The sequence below is a fragment of the Mus musculus genome, chromosome 4 (genome assembly GCF_000001635.26).
Source record: "Mus musculus strain C57BL/6J chromosome 4, GRCm38.p6 C57BL/6J".
NCBI lineage: Eukaryota > Metazoa > Chordata > Mammalia > Rodentia > Muridae > Mus > Mus musculus.
In genome coordinates, this window is record NC_000070.6 from 156064262 (window position 1) to 156079802 (window position 15541).

General features: G+C 48.1%; 1 long non-coding RNA gene across 1 annotated transcript; it reads left to right on the forward strand.

Moving 5' to 3' along the window:
• The first annotated feature begins 12 nt into the window (after positions 1 to 12).
• Gm52714 lies at positions 13 to 9156 on the forward strand. The gene is made up of 3 exons (XR_003955326.1): positions 13 to 325; positions 8248 to 8321; positions 9037 to 9156. It is a non-coding gene; the product is annotated as a predicted gene, 52714 (long non-coding RNA).
• Positions 9157 to 15541: the final 6385 nt, after the last annotated feature.

Here is a 15541-nt window from a genome sequence, read left to right on the forward strand (position 1 = left end):
TCCTTGGGTGGGGCAGACACAACAAAGGCCCATTGTGCTGGCAGCCAGGTACTTCCTGCATGGCTGCCAGCCATGCCAGCACCCAGAACAAGCTGAGGAGGGGTCCTATGTGCTGGCAGAGACTCACCTGCCCTGTGGGACAACCTGGGAGGGGAAAGGAGAGCCCTGGATTCTTTCTTAGGCAATAGCAGACTTCAAGTTTACCTGACTCTGTCATATGCTCAGAGACACCTGCCAACATTTCTGACTTCTGTTCCAGTGTGAGCATGAAACCTTCTCACTAGCGTTGGGCTCTTCTAACTTGCACACCAACACCTGGGCAGATGTGAGTAGATGCTAAGAACTACCTAACCAGACCTATGTAAGGCCTATCTTAAAGCCCTGTACCAGGGAGCTTAAGCCAGGCAGATCCAACTCTATTACCTCAGTTTCTGGCTTTTTGCCACACGGAGGAGGGAGACCTGAGATTGCCTGTTGCTCTAGGGAAAGGTTGTTATTTCCTTCACTCGTAGTGGACAGTCTGTGGGCTATTTTTGTCTCTCCGGGCACTAGCCAGCACTATCCTGGAACACCTACTATTTCTTTTTCAGACATCTGAAGAACCGGGCGTGGTGGCGCCCGCACGCCTTTAATCCCAGCACTCGGGAGGCAGAGGCAGGCGGATTTCTGAGTTCAAGGCCAGCCTGGTCTACAGAGTGAGTTTCAGGACAGCCAGAGCTACACAGAGAAACCTTGCCTCGAAAAACAAAAGCAAAAACAAACAAACAAAACCCCCAAAGAAATCTAGGAAGAAAACTTAGCTCATGGAGTAGTTCTGGGGCTTCAACACTCAGAGCCAGAAGAGCCCCAACCTAGTATTTGGGATCCAGGCAAATTGGAGTTCTGTCCAAGAACAAGGGGCACCTGTTCTACCTCTTCGTGCCTCCAGGTCCCCTCTCTTCCTATCTAAGCTGCCTCGTCTCAGAAAGGCCATGGGGTTGGGAAGGCTGGGGTATTGAGAGCCCCGGGTCTGTCTGTGGACCTGCTTTCTGCCCTAGGTCCATGGGGCAACATCCTGCTTCCCTCCTAAGGGCGGGAACTGACAGGTAGGCACACCTGGCGAGCAGCCCAGAAACAGATGTTGCATACGTTCATCTTTTTATCCAACCTTGACACCCATTTGTCTCCTGCAGCTCTGCGCATCCACTCAAGGGCCCATAGACTCCTTGGCCATGGGAAATTCATGGCATCAGTGTTCATGCCCCAAAGGACACCCTGTTAACTTGAAGTCCCTTCACAGCTCTGCCGAGCCATCTCAGAGCATGTGCAACATGTGACCTTAGGCCTGACATTGAAAGGCCAAAAGCAAGGATCCCCAGCTACACTCCTGAGTAAATCCTGAGCCCCCGTCCTCCACGTCTGTGATCTAAGCTTCAAAAACAGTCCAAGTATGTAGTTGGGGTCAGAAGGACAGAGCAGACTGTTAATATTGGACTAGACTCTGTAGACAACCTCAGCCTTGACATGTCCACCTTCTCTGCCTGAACCCTCCACTCTCCTGTGTCTTCCCCAGGCCACCTTGAGGGTTGTGGTACTTACCATAGCAACTTTTGTTTTGTTTTGTTTTGTTTTGGGTTTCTCTCTTTCTTCCTTCTTTCTTTCCTTCTTTCTTTCTTTCTTTCTTTCTTTCTTTCTTTCTTCCTTTTTCTTTTTTTCGAGACAGGGTTTCTCTGTGTAGCCCTGGCTGTCCTGGAACTCACTCTGTAGACCAGACTGGCCTTGAACTCAGAAATCCACCTGCCTCTGCCTATCAAGTGCTGGGACTAAAGGCGTGCGCCACCACTGCCTGGCACCGTAGCATCTTTTAGAAAATTTGAGCAGAAAACACAGAACCTATATTATAAAAACTTACATTCACCTAAACACGGCTTTCTTCTACATTTGTCTAACCTGAGACTGTATACTTATTTTTTCTCAGTTGCTCTCTGAGTTCTACCTTAGTTCTCCATAACTCCACCCAGGTTTCCAGAGGCCCAACCTGTGGTCAGCTATCTGAACTTCTTAGCCCAACGCATCAGCTTCTTATGTCCACATGCTTTGCAGTTTTGTTCTACTCAGCCAAGGGATCGCAGGTGTACTAAGCCTCCCCCATGGAGATCATTTGCATCAGGATGCCAGTACCATAGAAAAAAGGAAATTTGAGGATGGAGTTCTGGGTACCCTCTGGTCTGGCAGCTAAGAGATCTCAACTTAGACTTCTTGCAGACTTCCCGTGAAGCAAAGGAGGCTTGTGGAGTCTTGGTGATTGGTATGTGGTACATTTGATATTTCCTATTGATGGTAGGAACTGAGGCTAATTCATGATTTACTGTGCTGTAAAGAATTCCAGCAGCCGGGCGGTGGTGGCGCACGCCTTTAATCCCAGCACTCGGGAGGCAGAGACAGATGGACTTCTGAGTTCAAGGCCAGTCTGGTCTACAGAGTGAGTTCCAGGACAGACAGGGATATACAGAGAAATCCTGTCTCGAAAAACCAAAAAAAAAAAAAAAAAAAAAAAAAAAGAATTCCAGCATTTGTCTGGGAAGCAGGTGATGGCTCTGCAGAGAGGACAGAAGAAACTATGGAAGAGCTGAAGGAAGAGGTCCTTTTTCTGGCCTCCTTGGGCACCTACATACACATGATACACATACCAACAAGCAGATAAATATACATAAAATACAAATAAATACATTATATATATATGGGATTTGCTGTTGAGATTTTATGTTCTCCTGCACGGGGACCTGCTTCCAGATGGTGTTTTTGTATGTACATCAGTCCCTGATATTGATGACCATCACATTCAGCCAGCCAGGTTCCTGGACATGAGCATGAAGTTCGGGACCCAAGATGCCTCTGGGCCAAGCCCAAATTTCATACCAAATTTCATACTAAACTCAATGACCTGTCAAATAAAATTCCAGGGATCTTAGCATTATAGGCTCTTAATAATCACTTCAAGCAAGCAACCCTGGAGCTCAATTGGCCCACGGTGCCTGAAACCTTGCAAACCTCCAGGGAGGCTGGCTCTCTGGGGCTTGGAACTGAAGAGGAGCTGGGTAGAAAAATCCCAGCTGGTGGAACCAAGATAGCTATGGAAATCTGAGGCAAATCAGTCTCAGCAGGCTCCAGCCGAGCCTCGCCCCTCCCAACCTCCTGTCACCTAGGTTTCTGGAGGCACAGAACTGAGCATGGGAAGTCCGATAGGGGTGTGGGAGTGGCTGTCCTGTGAAGGGGTCTCTGAGAAGTTGCAGGCCAATTTGCCATTCTCTTGAGTGAGAGAAGATGCCCAGGATGAGTGGTCAGCAGGATTGACACTATGGTCCTGAAGGAGCAACCTTGAGCGCTGTTGGACTTCCACAGCAGGGCTTTGGGTAGATTCTGTGAAGAAGGGAGTAAGGTCAGAGCTTTACCTACCTCACAGCTCTATACCTCAGCATTCCTCAGACCCTGAGAAGGAAGGGGAAGTGGATAGGCAGAGCCACTTCCTGTTTGAGTTGAGCTGGCTGAGCCCTGCCCACAGCTTGTCCTCTATCTGACCCCACCTCCTTGCCTTTAACCTCCAGGGTTTCCCAGCATCCTGCTATGTTCCATCCTAAATTCAAGTAGCCAGGAGTCCAGGTAGGAGCTGCAGAGAGGGTGTCTTTGGTGTTTGCTGGATAGGTAACCAAGGACTTGAAGCCTAGAAATGTGTGCTCATAAAAGTACAACTCAGGGCTCCCATCAAAAAGCTGGGTTTGCTTTTTTGGTGAACCCATGTCAGCTTTATGTTCACCTGGGACACATACCAGATCCCACCTCTAAGTGATTGATCTTGAATATTTTGTGTTGTTTTTTGCTATCTTCCTTCCTTCCTTCCTTCCTTCCTTCCTTCCTTCCTTCCTTCCTTCCTTTCTTTCTTTCTTTCTTTCTCTCTGATTTTGCTTTATTTATTTACTTTGAGACAAGGTCTCATTGTAGCTCAGGCCAACCTTGAATTCTCAATGTAGCTACTGATGATTTTGAACTCCCGATCCTCTTGCCTCTACCTGCACAGTGAACTATTGGTGGCTCAAGTCTGTAATCTCAGAACCAAGGAAAGGAGAGGAAGTTTGAGGTTAGCTTGGCCTAAAGTGTGAGATCCTGTCTCAAAAATAAAACACAACAACAAAAGGTGGCTTTGAGTTGGATGTGGTGGTGCACACTTTAACCCAACTTATGTCCAAGAAGCTGAGGCAAAGGGGTCCCTTGAGCCAAAGAGCTGGATACCAGCTTGTGCAAAATATTGAAACACTTTTATCTAAAAAATACCAAAACCAAGTAACTGTAAATAAAGAGTTTTGATGCTGAGCCTTCCCCTGAGAGTATATAAATGCTGTTCAGGCTTTGATCAAAGATGGCAGAAGAAGAGACCCATTATTACTTCTGGGTGTCCCTGTGCGCAAATCTGTCCTGTGTCAATCAGTATAAGAAAGTCTGGCTCTGTGTACCCATGGATAGTGCTAGACACGGTATTTCCTGGTATCTCCACGAAAGTAGCGCAGCCACACTGCGGAGTTGCAGAGAATTTACACATAGCTGTTGGAGCCTAGCTTTTTCCTCGCTTACGGCTCTGCCTCAAGCCCGAGCTCTGGAAGAAGACGACATTGGTACAGGTAACAGATTTGCATGCAAAGGCAGCACCTGGCGTCTGCATTAGCATCTAATTTGAAAATCTTCGATTCAGGAGAAAGGTATGGACTCTTGAGTCCAAGCTAGAGCCAAGCAATTGATAATAGGGTTGGGTCTCTCTCTTGGGGCAGGAAGTCCTATGGGGCAGCATGGGCTTCAAGGAAGCCCTCCAGACCTATGGAGTAAGGCCAGTATGCTGGCCTTCACTTCTCTCAACTCCACTTCTCTGGGCTGGGCCCTGAGCCTGCAGGAAGCCTTGCCTGAGTTGGGCAAAGAGTATTCTAAGGGAGCATGGTAGCCCTTGGTGGCTGGCCCCCAGGCCTCCTGGCCCCTGCTTTTCTTTGTTCCCGGTGGCCATACTGACTCCTAGCACCCCAGGTCAAATATCTGACCACCCTGAATAGGAACAGGGAAGTCCCCGTTACAAACACTCGGGGTGCTCAAGGCAGTAACTAGTCGAAAGCCAATAGACACCTTGCCATGCCCTACTTTGGGACTCCTAAGCATTTACACTGAGCATTTAAAGTGAGCATTACACTTTTGTCCAAGCCATTGCAGTTCTGGGTGCTGATAGAAGAAGTGGCACCACAGCAGCCACTTGGCTCCTAAGTGCTCTTCTGACCTATAGCCTCTAATCTCTTCTCCTCTGTCCTCACTACTAACCCCGTGTAACTCGGGTGTCCAGTGCCTCCTTCTCTCTTCTTGTGCCTTTGGATAAAGCACCTCATCTTGGTGCCTCTGCAGGCTGTAGGTAGAAATCAGAATATTTTATTTTTATATCAAGGTCTGAGGTAAGTGACCCAGCCTGTGAGGGGCCTGTGAGGCCTCAACAGATGGGGGTCAGAGAAAGGTCAGGTGGGGTTAGTAAGTCAACCACTGTGGGTCACGCAGGCCTTTCTTTGCCTTTGTTTCCAGAGAAGCAAAGATGTCTTCTCTTCCGCGCGCGCGCGTGCGTGTGTGTGTGTGTGTGTGTGTGTGTGTGTGTGTGTGTGTGTGTGTAATTCCTTTGGCTGCTGTCATCTTTCTCTGCAGAGCCAGATTTGGCTTCAGGTAGGACTGACTGGCCCATGGGTCAGGAATTGGGGAAAGCTGGAACACTAGTGTAGAGGGAATGGACCAGCTTAGTGGATGGCTTCTGAGGAAGAGGGAGGCAAGACCTAGAAATGCCAGGTTCCTTTAAGAGCAGATGCCGTCTTGAGCAGGGGGGGAGGTTTCTAGAGGCCCAGGCTAAGCAGAAGCAAAGGTGACCCTGTCACCCTGTCATAGGTTTCTCAGAGTTAAATCCCTGGTGGAGCGCATGTGGAGAGCTTAGCTGCTCTTGCTGCGCATGAGGTTAGGGGGCAGGTATAGGAAAGTGAAGGAGAATAGCTCCTGCCATGTGGGCTTTGGAAGATGACGGGGACGCTGGCGCAGCACTGCTCTGGGTTACAAGTCTCTTTTCAGCTTGCATAGCGGAGGAAGCAGAAACCCCACAGGAAGCAGGGTCCCCATCCCCAGAGGCTGAGGCGGGAGAACTGAGCAGGTGTTCCAGCTTAAAACCAAAGCCCTGTGCCTGATGACAGAGCTACAGGAGAGAATGCCACCCTGTTTTCTGCACCCCCCAAGCCCCAGGTGTCACAGCTGGGCCCCTAAGGCAATGTCTGATGCAACCCCAGCACAGAAAGGAGGCTGCAGTGGCCTATGGCCCGGCAGAAGGAAAGCTCTGTCATACAAAATTATTTTGCCCACCCTTGGGACCCTTGCTCCTGGCAGAGGCCTGAGCCCAGTGGGCCAAGTGAGGCCCTTCAGCCCCTTCAGGCACCCAGCTGCCCAGAGCCTCAAACCAGCCATTCTTTATGTCCCGATCCTCCCCCTCCCTTGCACAGCAATTCTGGATTCTTAACAAGACCTCTGGGTCTCCACCTAGGTAATTGGTCTCCAAAGGAAAGTGTCATGGAGACAGCCCCAGGCCTCAAGGGGTGGGCGGAGTCAGAAAATCACCACCCTTTTCTACTTTTGGTGTCTAATTGTGCTCAGGGGCTGTAACTCCCCAGCAGCAAGAAGGCTTGTTTTTCAGAGCCCCTGGAGTGAAGTGGGGGCTCAGTGGCTTCCTAGTCTCAGACACAAAAGACCACTGTGCTCTGCCAAGTACTCAGAGAAATCCAGGAATCAGGCCTAGGGTGGTAGGCTGGGGTGACAAAGCTAGGGTTTAGAGCTGAAGTGATGTAACCAGCGGAAAACAAAAAAACAAAAAAACAAAAAAAACAAAAAAAACCAAAAAACCCTGTTGATATGGGAGCCTGAGTCAGGTGCTTGAGGAAGTACAATACAGTTATACTGCACCTAGATCTGGACTAAAACATGTGAGGTTGGAGAATGTGTTTCTGTGTTCCGCATTAGAGTTTATTTCTAATTGGGGTCAAATTCACATAGCATAAAATGAATTGTTTTAGGGAGTGATTTATCACACTTCACACACATTCAAAGCATTTCAGTAACCATCAGATCCAGTTCCAGGCATATTTTATCATCTGAGAGAAACACTTTGAGCAGTGTTCCTTGGCCTCACCACTCACCAGTCTCTATCTCTCTGGGCTGAGTCTATTCTGGACATGTCCTAGGAATAGGGTACAGTATATACAGTTATGGCCTTTTGTGCCTGGCCAGGGGACCCAGAGACAGGCCCTCAATTTCATAGCTAAAAGTGTAAACAATTCTCACTGCAGTTTTTCATCCTTTGTTGTGAAGGAAGACATGCAACTGTTCATGGTCTGTTCTATGGTCTTGGAGGGCCAAGACAGAGGGTCCCATAGGAAACCCCAAAGTTCAATGGAATCAGAGCTGACAGGTAATGAGGGCCTATGCTCTCTGCCACGGCCTGGTCAGGCCAGCCTCATTAATCCATGTGTAGTAGCAGCATAGCTGTGTTTCCAGACAGGAAGACGATGTTGGAAAAGAATCTGGGAGTAAATATTTTATTATGACACTGTTATGTGTGATGGAAAGAAGTCTGCCAATCCCCCATCACCTTTGGTCACCTTTGTTCAAACTACGCGTGAGCGTGGGACATCAGACCGAGTTCATTAGAAGGGGAGAAGCAAAAAAGAGACTTTGACAGTGACAGTCAATGGGTGGAAGAAAAGTCTCCTTTAGGAGCGTGAGGACACATGTTCAGGAGCTGAGGGAGCAGAGAGGGACATGAGCATTAGGGGCCAACCAGAGAACCCTGAGCAGGCAGAACATGAGGTCCAGGTCCAGGTCATGGCAGCTTGATGTGTACCCCAGGAAAAGTGGGTACAGACAGCCCTCAAAAGAATAGAGAGTCCAGGCACTCAGGGGGCAAGAGTATGCCTCAACTGCAAGAAGAGGGATGTCTCCTGATGCTATGTCAGCTGTGAAAACAAAGGATTGGAGAAAGAGTGACACAGGCGGGGAAATCTTGGAGGAGGCCATAGCAATGCAGGGTCTTGGCTAGATCAGACCTCAGGGGCCATCTCTCCTTCTAAGCCCAAGCCATAAAGGAACAGGCTTGCTCTCAGGGATGTAGAACTATGGTGTGATTTAAGCTATGGTATCCTCATCTTTCTTTCTTCCTGCCAGGTGCCACAAAGAGAAGTCCCACCTCCAGGACTCCTGTGTAAAGGGGCAGATACTAAGCTAACTGTTCAATACTGGTATGGTGATACCTAGAACAAAGTGGGGCTGGGTTCCAGGACTCTATCTCTCCCAATATGACTGCAATCTAACTCAGGGGCCCATGTACTAGATTTCCCCTAAATCTCATTCAGAAGAGTCCCAGACCTTCCTCCAAGTGCTATTTGTGGTTCCATAAATCTAGACTCTCAGTAACTTCATGGAGTAACTGCCCACCCATGATCATATGTGTTTCCTGACTTCTAGAATATCTGGCATCCTGGGGCACTACCCAGAAGTAAAAAGGAAGCTACACGTGTAGGTATATAAGCATGTATTTACAAACAGCCTTGTGTGAGAAGGTATGCAATTCAAGTATATAAACATGGCTGTGTATATACTAGCAAGCATGTAGCTACACATGTGTAGGTGTTTGCATGAAGGCAGGCATCCAAGTGTACAAACAGGTTTGTGGGGGAATGTGTGTATGTACTAGAATATGAACATGAGAACATGACTGTGTACATACTGGCAAATATGCAGATACACATTCTTGTGTTTGCAAACAGGCAGCCACACCTAAGTGTGAGTGTGGCACACACCTACTCATTAGCTGTAGCCTGCTGCTTCCTTTTTGTTAGATGATGACAATGAAGGAGAAATAGAGTTATGAAAGGCACAGTGGAGGGTCTACTTGATATCCTCCTGGTTTTTATCGTGTTTGCAAAGCGATGCTTACTGTGTTCTTTTCCTCAGGATCCCTTCCAGAGCCTGAAATAACCATCTACCACTTGAAATAACCATGGCTGTTCAGGAAGGGCCTAATGTCTGAAGAGGAACTCTGGGGTCACAGAGCTCAGCAGTCAGTAGAGACAATTCTAAGGTATGCCATGAGAGGTTTCCCAGAGGAGACATTAATACATCCTTAATCCATCTTCCCAGAGTGGATGAACCCAGGGAAGGACAAAGCTCAACCTAGGGCAGTGGCTTTCAGCTTGTGTGTTAGGACCCCTTTGGGTTTGAATGACCCTTTCACAGGGGTCACCTAAGACCATCAGAAAACACAGATATTTACATTTGGAAACTTGAGAACCGCTGCCCTGGGAGGCTTTCATGAAGCAAACTGTGTCCCCCAAGGTGACACTATTCATTCTCAGTTCAAAGTGCCCACGTGTCCATTTTAAGGATTTATTTATTTATTTTATGTATGCGAGTACAATGGCACTCTCTTCAGACACACCAGAAGAGGGCATCAGATCTCATTACAAATGGTTGTGAGCCACTATGTGGTTGCTGGGAATTGAACTTGGGACCTCTGGAGGGGCAGTTAGTACTCTTAACTACTGAGCCATCTCTCCAGCCCAACAAGCATGTTCTTGTTCCTGTACTTACTGTGAATGGCCCACAAAGTTTTGCTAACCGATCTAAACATCAACAGGTAGGGGATATCTGTCCCAGTGGGAACCTTACTAACTGAAAATGGAATAATGATATGAAAACATCTGGTAGCCTAGGGGCACAGCAGGAGGATCTACTATGTAGGAGATTTTACATGGGAATGAGACACCTCAAAAAAAAAATCTGTGGGTAAAAAGTATGTACCAGAACAAGAACAACAACAACAACAAGAACAACAACAACAAAAGCTGAATGTGGTATCTAACATCTTTTAATCCCAGCACTTGGGAGTTATATAGAGCAGGTGGATCTCTGTGAGTTCCAGGCTAGTCTGGTCTATATAATGAGTCCCAGAACATCCAGAGATATGAAGAGAGACCCTGTCTCAAACAAACAAATAAACAAAAAAGTGTGTACCAAAAGAGTAAAAAAAAAAAAAAAGTTTCAGATGATTCACCAAATATGGTACCCATCAAAGCCTCATAAAAGGGGAGATAGGAACACAGACTTAGAAAGCTGTATGACATCTTTTTAATTTCACAAACAAAAACTATTTTGATGACATTCCCCAGTGAGGAAAGATGCTATAAGCAAAATTAAATTCAAGTAATAGAGTCATGGAAAAGAACAGCAGGAACATCTTATACTCAGGGTTAATATCCAGAACACACATCACTAACCTTCCTCTTCAAGGGCCCTGACTCAGCGCACACTCATCCCAGAAAGACAGGTTAGGAAGGCTGTTACCGGCTTTCCCTGAACTTCACTGAATATAGTCACAGTATATGTTCTGAACTGTTGAGATAATCTTTTGTGCACTGTGTAAAAGCATTCACCTGTCAATACAATGCTGATTGGCCAACGAGCTAGAGTAGCATTAGAAGGTGAGACATCTGATAGAGAGAGAGAGAGGAATTCTGGGATTGAGTTAAACAAGGGGAGATTTGCCTGGACACACTGAACCCAGAAGCCCTGAGCCATGCCACAATTAAGATGTTTAGTCTTTCCTTTCCTACACGGACTATCTTGGACAAGCCTCAGTCCCCATCTGTATCAAGAAAACACCGATATATCGGCTTCTGGAGGAACCATACAGGGTACCCATACTTTTCTCCTTTCTTCTTTTTTTTTCTAAGACAAATCCCTAGTAAGGTGGGAAGCAAGAAGCAAAAAGTTACTCTGAGCAATTGAAGCAGCAGGTAGCTAAAGTTAAAATGCTTTTCTAAAGAAGATTTTGGTAAATCTTGCTTTCAGCAGCATGGCCCAGATCAAAGATGTTCTCTGTTTGCACCAGCTAAGAACAGAAATGGGACACACCTCAGCACAGAACAAAAAGGTCTCTGAGCTTGAGACTCAGTCAGGCCTTTCTCTCGCCTCCAGTTTTCAAATGCCCACATTGCACTGAATATAGTTTAAGCCATTGTTGGCCCCTTCTTTCAAAATCACAGACCTGGGGGTGAAGGTGTAGCTCTGTAGCAGAGAACTTGCTACTTGCCTAACATACACAAAACCCTTAGTTTAACACCCACCGACAAACAGCAACAACATACACATATGATGGGAATCAGAGGGAGCATGTGAGCTTGCAAGCTGTCCAAGACCTGTACACAACCATACTGTTCCTGGATTCTTGTGGTTGTTATTGTTGGGTTTGTTTTGTTTTGAGGCAGGTTTTTCCTATGTAGCCCTAGCTGGTCTGGAATTCACAGAGACAGTTATGTCTCTGATTCCCAAGTACTGGGATTAAGGGCATTAAAGACACGTGCCACAATGCTCAGCTATTCTTGGATTATGAGGCTGGCACGGGCTTGTCAGAAAACACATTTATAATCCTCAGGGTTGTGAGATGGCTCCATAAAGTATTTGCCACACAACTGTGATGACAAGTTTCCCAATAGTCACATAAGAGCTGGGTGCTGAGCCATGCATCTGTAATCCCATGCATGACTCTCTCTGTGTGTGTGTGTGTGTGTGTGTGTGTGTGTGTGTGTGTGTGTGATGTGATATAATGTTGGAGCACAATTGAGGAAGAGATCCAGTGTCAATCACTGGTTTCCCATGCATGCACATGCATGTGCACACAACCACACAAAAACATACATTGGAACCCAGAGCCTAGGACTTATCAAACATGCACTCGAGCATTGACATCTACATTCTCAGCTCCTATAGATGACACATCAACACTAAAAAGCCCAGAACTGGAAGCCTTCCCTTCTATCTAGGGAGTCTTCACGATAATTCAGTAGTTTGACTAATAACCAGTAAGCTAAGAGGGCTTTGGCCCCATCCTTGGGAGCTGCAGTGAGGTGAGAGGGAGTCCTCTGGACAAGCCCCACCCTAGGCTGTGAAAGGGAAACTGATCCTAGGGTTAAGGTGACTTTAGAATCAATGGGTGATTGTTCCAAATTCCAGGTAGGTGTCTCTCACTCCTGCCAGCCATCCAGGCCCCTATCTAGTCTCTATTTACCCCACATGGCCACATACTATGAAGACCTTTGGGAGGGTTGCTGTGTATCCAAGAAGGACACAGCCCCTCCTGTCAGGGTTTTCAGAGAAACAGAGACTGTCAGGTTAAAAGACCTTCCTCTGAATTGCTGTGAGGTTTTCCACATTCTATAGTTCTTGGAAAACAAACTAGCATACCTAAGGCCAGTGGGCTATAGGAACAGAGACCACCCTTTCTGTGCTCCAGGGAGGGCTTCTCACATGCACGCTGCAGCACTTCCGTACAAGGCCCTCAACGGCTTCCTCCTGACCTACCTCCCTCTTTCCTTCCTATGCCTGTCTTAATTCCTCTGCGTCCTCAGGAATGAATAAAATTGCTAACATTCAGTGCCTGGATGTACAGAAAGCAATTTGGGGGAGGGGGAGAGCTTCCTGTAGGAATGGGGACTAGCCTGCCTGCCCATGTTAGAGAAAATGGAGCTGTTGAGATAAGAAAACCTTGGTAAATCCTCCAACTGGAACAGGTCATCAGCAGGTCATGAGGGCCCAAGATCTGTAGAGACCACAGGAAAACAAAGTCTTGTCGCCTAGATTTTTGTTTTTGTTTGTGTGGCTGTCCTATTCCTTTGCCCCAGGCCAGCAGGAGGCAGAAAGCCCATAAAAGAGAGTGCACCAGGAAGTGGCTCTTTAGAATCTATGCTGAGGCCGAGAGCTTTTAAGTAATATCACTTGGCTCAGACGTTAGAGCACATACGTGCTCTCAGTAAGGGAGGGTGTTTATGTTTGAGCACGCATGACTATGTATGCCTGTGTATATGTGTTTTGTGAATGTGAACAGGAGGAGCCCAGTGGCTAACGCACAGAACAAGAGGACTGGGGGTGCCCCCAGAAAAGGGAGCATGCCTTTCTTTTCCCTTGGGGACAGAGGAACACCCACCCCCACCCCCCATCACGGCTCCTCCTTCCTCCAGGCCAGGAGCTAGTTGGGGCGACTGCTACCCTTGATGACAGGAGTATAAACCTAAGGATGTGCCATGAAATAAGTGAAGTGGGGATAAAGCAGCTCTCCATTAAACCCCTTCCCGGAAACCTTTCCCTCTGTCTGAGGAGTCCCCACTATCTAGCTCAGCGGTCAAGCGAACCAACTAACGGGGAAGCTGGGAGGGCTGCAAGCCCCGGCCTCGGAAGCCACAGAAAAGGGAGGGAGCGGCCACTATCAAAGCACCGCCTCGTGTTCGGAAACTGCTCCTAGGGTTGGGGTGACTTGGACGCAACGGGTGCTTGCTTGCCTTCCAAATTCCAGGAGGGCAGCCCCTCCCTCCTGCTGGAGGTCCCTAGCTAGTGGGACCCTTCTCCACCAGGGCGGCGCGCTCTGAAGACCTGTGCACCCGGGAGGACGCTGGCCCCCGGCTAGGGCTTCCGCGGAGCCGAGGCCAGCCCAGGGCGGGCAGGGCGGTCCCAGGCGCGCACCTGGCGTTTCTGGTTTCCTCCTGTGACGATGGCTCCCAGCCAACTCGAACTCAGAAGGGACGGAAGGAGAGTACGCCGTCGAGCTCCCCACCCACTGTCCGCTGCCAACCAGGAGCTGGGCGGGGCTGGAGAAGCCGGCGCAGGTGCCCGCCGCTGAATTGGGGACACGAGCCCCCTATCCAACCCGGCCCTGCGCCCAGCTCTTAACTGATGCGCACAGGGCGGCGGCGGGGTCCCGGCCTGGGACTGTGCGTTTCTAGTCGGTCTCCTGGCCCAAGCAGGCTCTTCCCGCGCCAGGCAGCGGGAAAGGAAGGGGTCACCGGCCAGGAGACCGCAGGAGACCGCGCCTTTGTTTGCTTGACATCCCCACCTGTGCCCAATTAACGCGGACAAATGAGGGCGAACTGGATTGTGTGAGCGCAACCAAAAATAAGAATTGGCCCCAGGGAGTGGCTAGATCCTTCAGCCACACGGGCGCCTGGCCCAGCAGCTGCCCCTCTGCCTCACACCTTGGAGAATTTTAAGATTCAGTACTCCAGACCCTACTCTTCAGGCAGTTTTCTGTGTGTACCATCCGTTCCTGCCCCCTTCCAGGCCTAGGGCCTCTTCATCCCCCATGATGGATGTTTCCTTCCATTTTCCCCGTCCAAAGAGTGACAGGATGGACTAATTCATAGGGAACTTGGGGCGTAGAGAATAGAGAGATGAGGGAGATGCACACTACCCCGCCCCCCAGCTCTAGACGTTTAAAACCCTTTTCTCCCTCAACCAGAATATCCCTGACCCCCCCCCCCCCCAATTCTCTCTGACCTTGCACATCAGCTTTCTCCTAAAACCCATCAGTCCTAGTTTATCCTCCTGGTGTGAACTTTGAGGCTCTTCCCCAGGACAAGGTCATTGGACACCCACCTGCCCTACAAGAGCCTACATGATACTTATCTTCCACGTATTCTGAGTCCCCCCCCCCTTAGAGGGTTATTTATTTTATGTATATGAGTACACTGTAGCTGCCTTCAGACACACCGGAGGAGAGCATCAGATGCCACTACACATGATTGTGACATGTGGTTGCTGGGAATTGAACTCAGGACCTCTGGAAGAGCAGTCAGTGCTCTTAACCGCTGAGCCATCTCTCCAGTCCCTTGCCCACCTCTTAAAATCTGCTGTCTCACACCACAGGCATAGGCTTGAGCTACCCCTCTCACCCACTTGTCTAACAGGATGCTAAGAGACTGGCTCCCTTTTGTCTTTTTTTTTTTTTTTTTTTTAATAAATTCTTTTTTTTTTTTTTTTAAAGATTTATTTATTTATTTATTATATGTAAGTACATTGTAGCTGTCCTCAGACACACCAGAAGAGGGCGTCAGATCTCGTTACGGATGGTTGTGAGCCACCATGTGGTTGCTGGGATTTGAACTTCGGACCTTCGGAAGAGCAGTCGGGTGCTCTTACCCACTGAGCCATCTCACCAGCCCTCCCTTTTGTCTTAATAGTTCTCAGGAAGGGTAGGAATTGCTGTTCTCCAGCCTGTACGGGGCATTCATTATCAGGCAGTCAGAGTCCACATACACAGCCCAGGACCTACTCTCTGATGTGGGCTCAGACCCCTGCATGGAGGAAAACATTTCTAATTTTGAAATTAAAAACTAAGATCTGGGGATATGATAGAGTACTTGCCTAGCACTGGGTTCAATCCCTAGCAATTTTAACATAAAACAAAAAAAGAATAACAAAAAGATAGGATTTAAAAATGTAAAACTCAAATTTCTAGAAGTCAGGCCTTTGAGCAGTAGAATCCTTGTACAAGGTCCACATGATGACAGCTACCATCAGATAAGGTGTAGGTAGGAACGAAAAAACACCGATAATCTCACATTTCGAGGTTAGAAAGTTCTAGAAGGTCCTACAATGTGAAGTCTATGGTCATTGGGCACTTTTGGGACCA